At 35.0% G+C, this 11657-nt stretch overlaps 1 long non-coding RNA gene and 1 other non-coding gene across 4 annotated transcripts; both read left to right on the top strand.

Annotated features, from left to right (window-relative positions):
* The first annotated feature begins 2982 nt into the window (after positions 1-2982).
* On the top strand, positions 2983-6112 carry LOC109112479. Of its 3 annotated transcripts, none has more exons than XR_006160212.1 (4): positions 2983-3337; positions 4179-4326; positions 4401-4461; positions 5741-6112. It is a non-coding gene; the product is annotated as an uncharacterized LOC109112479 (long non-coding RNA). The 3 variants fall into 3 exon arrangements; XR_002021568.2 differs by having other exon boundaries at positions 2983-3439; XR_002021569.2 differs by lacking the exon at positions 2983-3337 and adding an exon at positions 3484-3533.
* Positions 3078-3159, top strand: trnas-cga. The gene has a single exon. It is a non-coding gene; the product is annotated as a tRNA-Ser (tRNA).
* Positions 6113-11657: the final 5545 nt, after the last annotated feature.

Genomic DNA, 11657 nt, shown 5'->3' with positions numbered 1-11657 from the left:
TTTGTAATGCAAAAATTAATTTATGCAATAAATGTTTATTATTAGTGAAACCAGTTAACAGAGCATGAAGAGTAAACATGTTTCATAGGTCATAGATGTTTTTCAAAAGAACTTGTTCATTTCTATTAGACACATGAAAAACAAAAAAACAGAAATACTAGCTTCCTATTACTTCCTCTTTCTTTGCACTGAGCACTTTACACAAACCTGTTTGCATTTTCGCATGAAAGGCAAGTCACTTCTGAACATTCAAAATGTACATTTATTATTTATTATTACATTTGTTTGCCTCTCTGTGCCACATACTGTATTTTGATGCAGCTAAATTCTCAAAACTGTTTTCATTGATACATTTGACTGTTTGTTGTCAGACAACGGGATGAATATGAAATAGTGACTGAAACGCGACCCATTAAGACTAACCAGCTCTCCCTTCCGAGAAGTTAATCTGCACAAAAATATATAATCGTGCCGTCGTCTGATAAAAATCAAATAGGCTACAGAATAGCTTGAAGACAATAGCTGTGCTGTGATTTCAGCTATACTTATATGTAAAATTAGAGAAGCAACATATCAGTGTTTTAACTGAAAGCGCAGCCCCTTTCAGCCGCGCGCTGAACGCAGAGAGAGAAGTGTGCGCGCGCTGGGAAAGAGGGACCTCGCGCTCGTGCGGCAGTCAGCTTTAGATGCATACAATTTTATTTTGCTACAAGCTGGATACACAAGAAGCACGTTCAACTCGGACGCGCAGACGATTGTCGTGCATAAACACCGTAAACAGCAACCGTTCGCGTGTCCGCGCTTAATGCGCATCTCCTATATGAAAAGCATTAGGGGGCCCTTGGCTTTTGGGGGCCCAAGGCAGTCGCCTACCTTTGCCTAATGGGTAAGTCCGCCCCTGGGCAAAATACATGACATATATGACATTTGCTTTAAAATCCCATATCGCTGTTGTCAGTCCCAAGTCTTTTAGCAGAAATGAATGTGAAAGCAGTCTTATCAGTTCATCTAATCCAACTGTCTGTTACAAACCCTCCGCTGGTGAGAAACCTACTCCAGCTGGTATTACTGCACACTCTGTCTTTCTCTGGTGGTGCTTACCTGTCAGCTGAGAAGGTTGGCAAAGGAAAAAAAATTGCTTACAGCCAAAGGAGTCAACGGATGCCAAGTGCACTCCATCTATCCCATGGTTTTCATCCAATTCATTTCTTCTGGAACAGCCTGTGCACACCTGAAAGTGATATTGATTTCATGCAACCTAGATTATTTCTAATCTTGGTCCAATTCGGTTTTGATTTTGAGATTAAACAGCACATATATACTTCCATGTACTACTGTATGTCTGTGTTGATCAGAAATGTATTCAATTTCACATTTGGGTTTTAATCAAGTAACACTATGTAAACTGTGAACTCATAAATACAGAGACCGAAAGATGTGAGAAAGCTATGTGGGAAGCATACTGTCCTAAAAACTAAACTAAAAAATATAAATTCTGAATTTTAGAAATTTGCTTTTGAGTGACTAATTAACATTTATATAAACTTTTTTTTTTTTTTGTCCTGAGCACACACCATACTAACACACATTTGCTTTGAATCTCAAATGCAGCTTAGATGGTGGATCCTGGTCTTTCCTGAGCTTCACATATATCTCTAGCCCTAGTCAGAAAGCATTCCTGCTTTTGATATACAGTATGGCTCTTTTGAGAGATGATTTCTCAAGCTCCCGTTGGCATGATGCTGGCTGAGAAACAGGCACTGGGACAGCACTGACAAAAATTTTAGCAATGAGAGTATTTCTTCCTAAAAGTTTGGTCCATATTATAATATAAAACATAGTAACAAGTCAAAATAAATTTTTTGCTTTCTGCACAACACAAGTAATTAGAGCATATTTTTAATTTCTCTATTCCAGTGCTGAACAAAAACAGTGTGTCTTTGTCTTTGCTTTGTGTGGATGTCTCTTTCAGATGTGAAAGGGACGAGGTTTTACTTCTTTGGAGTCTTTAAAAATATAACAAACTTCAGAATTTTTTTGCTGATGCTTGTAATCCCTAATCTGTATTTGCATATCCCTGAAGATGTTAATTGTGTCGATGACTTCATAATAAAAGAGAGCTATATGTTGTCTTGGTTATCAAGTTTTAAAAACATTATGATTCATGCCAAAGAAAAGGCTCAGTTATAGAAGACCTAACGTTTCTGTGACACCTGTTTACCAAGATGTTATTGAAGCACGCTCTGTTCAAATTATTATTATTATGCAAATAAATAAAGATTTCAAACATGTCTTTTTGCATCTGTCTTGTTCCTTTGAATATTTAGTATGCTTTTCAAAGTCCTTACAAAAATAGATTCTAACTTACAGAAGATGCTTTGATTTTTTTTTTTTTAAATAACATGCCCTGCCAGTTGTAATTACATTAATATATAAACGTCTAATATGAACATGACAAGCCTTATTAAGTGGCCAGTAATGCCAAATGCTTCTCAACCGCATTTACATAATAAATGGTTGATTTATAAATTCCTCGTCTGTCCATTTAGGATATCTGTTTCAGAACATTCATATTATCTATTTTTTATGTCAAGGTCAGGCTTGTGTAATCTCTTGCACCATGTTTCAACGTGATAAGTGGTTAAATCAAACGCACACCCTCTATGACAAATTCCTATGCACTAGCGCCATCTAACGTTATCGAATCAAGTAAAACAGAAAATAAAACTGAAAAAACAAGCGATGTAAATGCTAATATGAGGCTAAACTTTCTAACTAGACCATCTTTCAGAATATGTTTGGATATTCTATCGAATAAAGTGATGTATGTTTTCCAAATAATTTATTTTGTTCTCTGTTTATTTGAATTGATGTCGAGGTGCATTCTAATAGGAGTTTTACCTCTAAAACAGTTTAACTTTTTACACTTTCTATATTTTATTTAATTCATCCACCGTAAAAAGAAAAAAAATAAATAAATACAGAAAACCTTTGTTTGCGCGATAAAAAAAAAAAAAAATCACACTTTCATAAACCGATCAGTAGATGTAGCTGTTTTAATACATATATAAAACACAGTCACGGTGGCCGAGAGGTTAAGGCGTTGGACTCGAAATCCAATGGGGTTTCCCCGCACAGGTTCGAATCCTGTTCGTGACGATGTTTTTTCTTTTCAAAACTATGATTATTAATTTATTAAACAATTTAAAGCACACCAAACGGTCGAACAAACTGTGTGAATATGTTTATTCACTTTCATTCTTACAAGAAAATGCACATACTCGGCTGTAGAAACATGTTTGGTTTTCACTTCTTTCTCAGTTTAATGTTAATATGGGTGAGTTTTTGTTTCAATTAAGTGGGTTCGCGTGCGATATTCAGCAAAAACGAATCGACGTATTAGAGGCCTGGCAAAATCTGTTAGCTAACCCCATCTGAGGTAACGTTAGCTGTTAGCTTGAGTTTGAGCAAATTTGAACGGATTTAAACCTGGATTGAAAACAATAACTTGGTTATCATCGTCCTGGAAACTGGTAACGTTATGTCAAACTTGCGTTTTTTTTTTACAACCAAACGAGGCCTACACGATTGCTTCATATCCTCATTTTTAAAAACGCCAGTCTGTTCGAGTATTCTTAGGACAATATCATACAAACCTTGTATTTAAAGAGAAAAAGTGGAGAAAGTATTAGTTTTCATAGAGAATCCGTCAACAAAGCATTCTTATGAGTTTGATCTTTTCTGTGAATCGGTTGAACTGGTTCACAAACCCGTCCCATTATAAACAAATCGTTCGCGAATCGAACTGAATCGACTCGTGCGGTTCACGAGTCAGCATCCGAAATGGCTCACTTTATTTCGTTCAATACTTGCTGTTATATCGCTATGTTTTTATATGTAAATTAGTTTTAATATGCCGGTTATGAGATGGTTTCATGTGTTAATTACTTTTAATAGGCCGGCTAAGTTTAATCTAAACGCTTTGTTTCCAGCGGTCTGACTTAACTTACATCCAATTTTTTTTTTTTTTTTTTTTTTTTTTTTTTAATGAACCGGTTCTTTGAAACTAACTGAAAGAACTGATTAATAGGAATCGATAACTAATTCCCCGAAACAACTCACCTACTGTACATTTCAATTATGGTCCATCGATGTGCTTGTTTAACAAAATGTGTCAGGTCGAGTATCTAAGACAAAGGATGGACACGAAGGGCGTTCATGTAAAGGAGCTGACAGGACCTGACATATTACCATATCAGTGTGGGACGAAGTGGGCAGCCTGATACAAACTGGAGACAATAAATCATTTTTTTGCATCTATCGAAGGTTCTGTATGATTTTCTCAGAGGTGCCAAATTTCAGTGCACATGTGAATGAGTGTCTATTTTATCTCTTAACAGATAAAAACAGAAGCTCATGGCAGCACTAGTATGAATCCTGGGCCTCCTGCTGGATCTACAGGTTGAACCTTTACAAGTTTGAGAGATTGTTTGACAAAAGGAATATTTGTTGCAAATGATCATGTTTAATTTAACTTTTCTGTTGCTGTCCCAGTAATCCAGTGGTTCTCAGCCAGGGGACCTCAGCATATTTTCAACGGGGGCACAAGATGATTTAAAAATAATATAAAATAAGACAAAACAAGGTTTAAGATAAGCTAAAGAGCTAGGAATCAAGATGTAAGATGATATTTCTTATTTTAATCTGTTACTCTAAAACCGTCATTTTTATTTAAGAATCTGGGTTCTAAAATAAGTGTATGTAGAAATTGTTCATCCTTAGTAAATTAAAATAATAATAATTAAAATAAAAATAAAATGAAGAAAAGCCATAGAAAATGCTTCAATAGTTCAATGTTAATGAAAAGCAAATCCCATAAGAACTGTGTTATTGAATTTGTAATATAATAATGTATTATTATAGTTTCTGTAAATAAAAAAAAAAGTTTCAAAATGAGCAGCTTTGTCATTACAGCAGAAGTTTCAGAAATGGCTTCTCTGTGCCTGCTCAAGATTTAGTGTAAAGGCTCAGTGCTGCATAAAAGCCATACTTAGTAATGCCAGCTGTGACCCACTTCAGCTTCTACTGTAGTATCAAAGTATACATTTACATTTACATTAAATTACATTTACATTTATTAATTTAGCAGACGCTTTTATCCAAAGCGACTTACAAATGAGGGCAATAGAAGCAATCAAAATCAACAAAAGAGCAATGATATACAAGTGCTATAACAAGTCTCAGTTAGCTGACCGCAGTAAACATAGCAAGGGTTTTTAAAAATCAATAATAAATAAAAAGAAAACAGATAGAATAGAGCAGGCTAGTGTTGCAGGCCTTTTTTCGATTTTGTTAATAGTATAATAAATAAAAAGAAGACAGAAAAAATTAGAAAGCTAGTGTTAGTTTTTTTTTTTTTTTTTTTAAGAAAACAAGCAGCAAATAAATAGAGTGCAAGTCTAAAAGGGACAAGTTTTTTTAAGAATAGAATTAGAATAGAGTGCATATATAGTTTATATATATCATAACTATATATATATATAGTATACAGTTGTAATTGTTGTGTAAATTTGTTTATTACACCTCTAAGCAGCATTAAACAGTGTGTAAACACCTAAATGCCACTTCAGAAGTGCTTCTCTGCCACCTTTATAGTGTAAATTTGGCATCAGATTGTCTTAATGGATGGTTCTTGGTCAGAATAAGCTGTAATATGGACCATCCCCTGTACCTCTCACAGCAATCGGCTCTGCTGTGTTTTCCCCTTGTCCTGACCCCCGAGAGATCTCCTTTGGTTCAGGTGGGCATCATTTGAACCGCAGGCATTGGAACAGCGGCAGTGCTTCTCCAGTTCCAGGTGGAGGGCACGGATCAAAACCCACTATCACCATATCCAAAGGACGGGATCCTCGCCGAGCCCTGAAGAGATGAGAACATGACAATTATATTTCAGTATCAGGGACAATGCTGCTTTGTATTTATTATTCTGTGTTTATTTTTTTTTAACTATCTTCTGTTTATTGGTTGATTGATGGGTTAAGGGTTATTTGAATTGTAAATTAGATAAACTTTTTTTCTGGATTGATGAGAGGACATTTTGCAGAATATGTGTATAAATAAAGTCAGTTTAAATCGTTATGTCATGCTTGTTATATTTGTGCTTTCATTGAAGTCTATGAAATCACATGGTTATCCTCAGTTTTTCCAGTTTGTTTATACAGTCTCAAATATTACAATAGAATGTGGCACTAAGGACTTTCAATATCGATAATGTGCCACACAATGATTTTTCAGTGCTAGTAGAATTTTCATACGATCTTGGCAGTGATCTGCTGTCTATTCCTCAGATTTTTCAGAACCAAACTGAGGTGAGAGACCTCTAGTGGTAATAATGTGAAGCTGCAGGTTCCACATTTTTTATTTAAGGTCCTAACGTGTTTATTATTGTTATATTTATAAATGATGTTAATTTTTCTCTGTTAAATAATAATAATAATAATAATAATAAAAATACTGATTACGTCGTTGCAAGTGCTTATGCCAGCTACAGTAGCATTACATTGTGCAGGCTATAATGCCTTCCAGTAATTAATTCCTTAGAGCTGAGTATCAATCTGGATACTATTTTTAAATGTATTACTCACTAATAAACGTCTTCCATCAGGACGTTGGCATTTCCATCAGGATACTTGTCCAGGGCACAAATACCTCTTAGTAAAGTTATTCGTTGTTGAGTTTGTGGTCACAAGGATCAATGGCACGGATAAACTTTAATTATTAAAATAATCCTGGGCTGTCCCTGCTCTCTTGGCCACATAGCAGGCTCATAATTGTATGGCTGTGGTACGTTATACGAGTATGAATAAACATTTATAATGTCCTCAGCGTCTGAACTGTCATTGCAATCCATTGGTTTCCCTCTCGTTACGTCACTTTTCAGATGCAAAAGTAAAATTTATTCACAAAAATGACTCCAGAAGCCTCAAGTAGCTTATTAGTAATGTATAAGTAACATATATAGATTAGTAACGTAAAGTTACTTAAGAGAAAAACCATAGGCTACCATCCACATGGCCGTTTGAATGGCTCATTATGCCAAATACAATTGGAGCTATCTCTGTGATTGTGAAATCAAAATCAAAGCGTGGGTCGAAGAATTCATCCCTGCCCAGATTAAACTTGCCACTTTCACTTGATTTGAAAATGTACTGTAACAGTTGATAAGCCTTTAAATATTTGCCTGTAAAGTATATTAAGTATACATTGTGCTGATTTGCCCCTACAAACTGGAAAAAAACAAAGTCTATCTGCTTGTTCAAACTGATTTGGAAATTTGAAATGCTCTTCATCCGCTATCAATGGACTCCCTTATGACAAACAGGGAGTGGTTACTTTTGAAATAAATCAGATGTCTGGAATATTTAACACAATAACTACTTTTAGTTTCACTTTTTGAATTAACCCAGCGCTGTTTAGCTGTAGTCCTTTGCTGATTATTATAATATTAGCCTATATTGTATGATTAAAATGTGGATGTTAAAGCATAAAACCAACAACTTCTTTAAAAAAATAAAAATTAAAATAGATGGTTTGGGGTTTGAGAGTGTGGTGTACTTCCAGACAATAGCATGTTCATCAGCATTTTCCATTCAGTGAATGTTTGTTCTAGAACAAGGTAATGAAAGTGTTACATGGTTTTACAAAAGCATAGCCCCTTTTGCTCTGTATAACCAATATCCTTCATGACAAGACAATAAAATGGCATTTCTCACAAGTATAATGTCTTGTTTAATCTATCAAAAATGTTAGCCTATAAAATGAGTTTTTAGAGCCTTTTTTTGCCTCAGCAAACAGAGATTTTGTGATCATATAAAATAGATTTAAAAACATGTTTAATATTCAGTTTAATATTCAAAGTATTATACAGTAACCTGCAGTCACATGTTAAATTCTTCAGAAAAGAGATGATTTCTCAACGTGGGCAAGGTTCAACATGATTTACAATGATGCAGATTTAAACACATTACGTGATGGTAAATGAAAGTACAGATATTTCCATTCCAGCCAAATTATCTACATATTTTTTAGAATGTGTGTTGGTTTTACAAATAACACTGCTTATGAAACCTCAGGGAGGATGTGCTACTTCCTGCACACAGCACGAGTAGAATCCACCTATTAAAATAATCTTTGACAGAACAGATCCTTTTATCCTGTATTTTATTTGTTTATTTATTTATTTTTTATAGATGTTTTCTAATGTATTAAAAATAAGAAATATCTTTTAAAAATGACTAAGAAAAAAAAGATTGAAGACTTGTTTAATATTCTGAACATGCACAATAACAACTGTATACTTCACTTTTAGTGTTTCATTCTACATTCTTCAGATCTGTTTCCTGTAAATTACTACAGATATTTAGCATTTGTTCAAACGGTGTATGTTCATTGTGTAGGGGAATTTACAGTTAAAATCCAAGGACCAGGAATGATGAACAAAGACCAGAAGTCAGAGATGTGATAAATTAAAGAAAATTTACTGAAGAACATAGTTTGCAGTTTCATCAGCAGAAGTCAGCTTCAACACTTGCGATGGAGTTCGTATGCCGCTTTGCTTTACAATTCAAAAACAGCAAAAATTATACCCCGACAGAGACTGCTAATTGTGTCAATGCATAAGTCATCAAAATTCTGATTGTTTCTAAAACCTTGATAAACTTAGATAATTTCAACATATGGACGCAAGCTTAAAGCACTTCTGATCAGAGGTCAGATGCAATACATCTCTCTGATAGACGTATATCTGATACGCTGGACATTGGTCCTGGGACTGTCTGAGCTTCTCCCTGTACAGACAGATACTAACACACATACACAGAGAAACACTTATCTTACTTAAACCTTATCGGCATGGTCACACACACAATGAGAGCAGCTTCTTAGAGAGTAAAAAGGCACACAAAAGCCATATTCAACTTATTCTCTAACATGCACAAATGTAACTTTGATGAATAATTATTCAAGAAATGTTATAATTAAATTATTATGAAGTCCATTGTAGATCTGCGATCCACTCCTTCAGTTGTATCTGTGAGAGTTTTTGGTGCACATTTTCTAAGTAGACCTCAAGAAGAAGAAAAATAAATAAAACTTTATACATCCTGTGTCTTGGGCACATCTGCAAGTGTTAGTATGCCACCTGGACAATGTTGTATATCAAACAGTCATTTAGATATTGTTAGGGCAACGTTTAAAACTACTTTAAATGCCATATATTAAAATTAATGAGCACAGGCTACCAACCCTTATCCTCTATATCACATAATATTTCCATAGAAAATTAACAGATTAATCATGATCTTTTAAAAAGCATTATTTTTTATATATATCACAAATCCCGGAAAATATGCGTTGTAGTCCCAACGAGTCATTCATTGTAGTTTTTGAAAAGTGATTTCTGTTATATAATATATCTCCTTTTGAAGTGGACTTTGAGCTTTGTAACTTTGCAGATCTTTTTTGTGCTCAAACAGCAACATTACAGACAAACTAAAGTTGAAAAAGCATAATAGGATCCGTTTAAAATTTCAGACACAGCTATAAACCCAAGAACTGTTCTTTCTACTTTCTGGTCTGTTTCTCTATCTGGCACTGGGTTTATCTGTCTACCTGTTTACTTGTGTACCTTTCAATTAATCTATATATGACAGATTCATAAGAAACAGAATAACAGCAGTGACTGAGATAAGCACTAAGAGCAATCTCTTAGCACTGCCTGAATAAAGTCTCATTCTGTGAGAAAACACTTTTATTTTTAAAACTTTTGTTAAAATATAGGAAACATGTTTCATTTTAGACAAGTTCAAAAGGACACAAAAATCAAGTTCCAATTATACACAATGAAGCAAATTAAACGTTTTTACACTTTTGAGGTTACACAGCAGTTATTAAAAACGAGTTATCAACTACATTTAGAATTTTCCTGGAGGGTGTTACATACCGTCTAGATATTACATTTAATCAAGAAAACTAAACTCTTACATTATAACTTGAAAAATGAGATATGATTTTATATCATAACCGTTTTTACCATTGGGGATACATAATCTATTTCATTTATGGCTGAGAAAAAGCACAATAAATCAAAAACAAGTCAATTCTTTTCACCATATGTCTTCAATAGAAATCAACAATAATAATTATCATCATGACGATCCGAGTAACATTAACGTGGAGGCAGTCAGCTGGTTCTGATTCTTCTCTCACACCTCCTTTATCAGAATCCCATAAGGACGAATGGACTTCTCCACGATCTCCTTCTCTTTAGCAGCAGAGGTGCCGTCAGGAATCTCAATCAGCCAGTAGTCCTTTCTGGCACACACTTTCCTCATCACTGGATTGATCCTGTTCTGCATCAGGACTCTGTATCTTTTGCCATTCTTTTTGGATGTAAATTCCTTGCTGTAGCCAGAAGCCTGATCGATGTCATATGTTGAATAGATTCCTCTCCCGTACAGTTGTCTAGGACCTGCTTTGTAATGAGATTTGACGACACCTGTAGCACCCTCAACACTGGTTCCATGATAGGAGACAGGCCACTCGCCAGTCACTGAGTGACTCCTCCATCCATCCGGACCCAGCCAGGCGTTTCCATCAGGGTACTTGTTCAGGACATTAAGAGCAACACGGTACCATCCACATGGGCGTTTGTATTTCTCACCACCCCGCATGCAGATGGAGTTGTCACTTGTGTTTGTGAAGTCAAAATCAAAGCGTGGGTTGAAGAATTCATCCATGTCCACAAACATCTCCTGACGTACATCTGAGATGAAACTTGCCTCTGCCGCTGGCTGCGAAAGTGAATAAGATAGATCTGCAAAAAGTTTGCCAAAGGCTGCTTGCAGAAAATTAAGTATATTGAGCTCAGTAGGCTCCAGCTTTCCATTTAATTCATTGTATGGCTTCACAGTAGTTTGGAGGAGGGCAGACAGCGCCTCCAAAACAATTTCTCTGTCCACTGTAGACATTACGCCGATTTGCCTCAACAAACTAGAAGTCAAAAGTCTTTCTGCTTGTTTACAATGATGTGGAAACTTGAAATGAAACTTAGAAACTTGCTCTGCTATAAATATGATCTCCGTTGTGACAAACAGGGAGTGGTCTTTTTTTTTTTGCTTTCAATTTTGCAGTACATCATTCTCTGCAAAGTTCAATTGTCTGCAATAAACAACATTCTTTTGCTTCACTTTACAGTTTTTTTTTTTTTAATTGCTTGTACCAAGTCCCTCAACACTTTATTCCTCAATCACACAGTGAGCACAACCGCAGTCTATGTGGGCTAAACTGTGGATCATTTATTATTGCTTTGGCACAAAATACATTTGCTTTAAAAAATATTTAGTAAAATCAAAAGGTTTTTTGCAGTGTATATTTCTACAGTTAAGACTACAGTAAAGACACATGAAGAATCAAAGTTCATCACAAGTAGCTTTACTAAAATCTGAAATAAATACTAATACTGTACAGAAGGTGCGCAGTGTCATACACACAAATACAAAACACCATCAAAGTAACACACAACACTCATATAATGTAATATACACAAATTAAAGAACATAAGTGCTAATATACATAACTGCTAACTTAGAAAAAATGTG

The sequence above is a fragment of the Cyprinus carpio genome, chromosome A6, assembly GCF_018340385.1.
Source record: "Cyprinus carpio isolate SPL01 chromosome A6, ASM1834038v1, whole genome shotgun sequence".
Taxonomy (NCBI): domain Eukaryota; kingdom Metazoa; phylum Chordata; class Actinopteri; order Cypriniformes; family Cyprinidae; genus Cyprinus; species Cyprinus carpio.
Note: the sequence above shows the minus strand (reverse complement) of the source record. Positions and strands in the feature narration are given on the sequence as shown.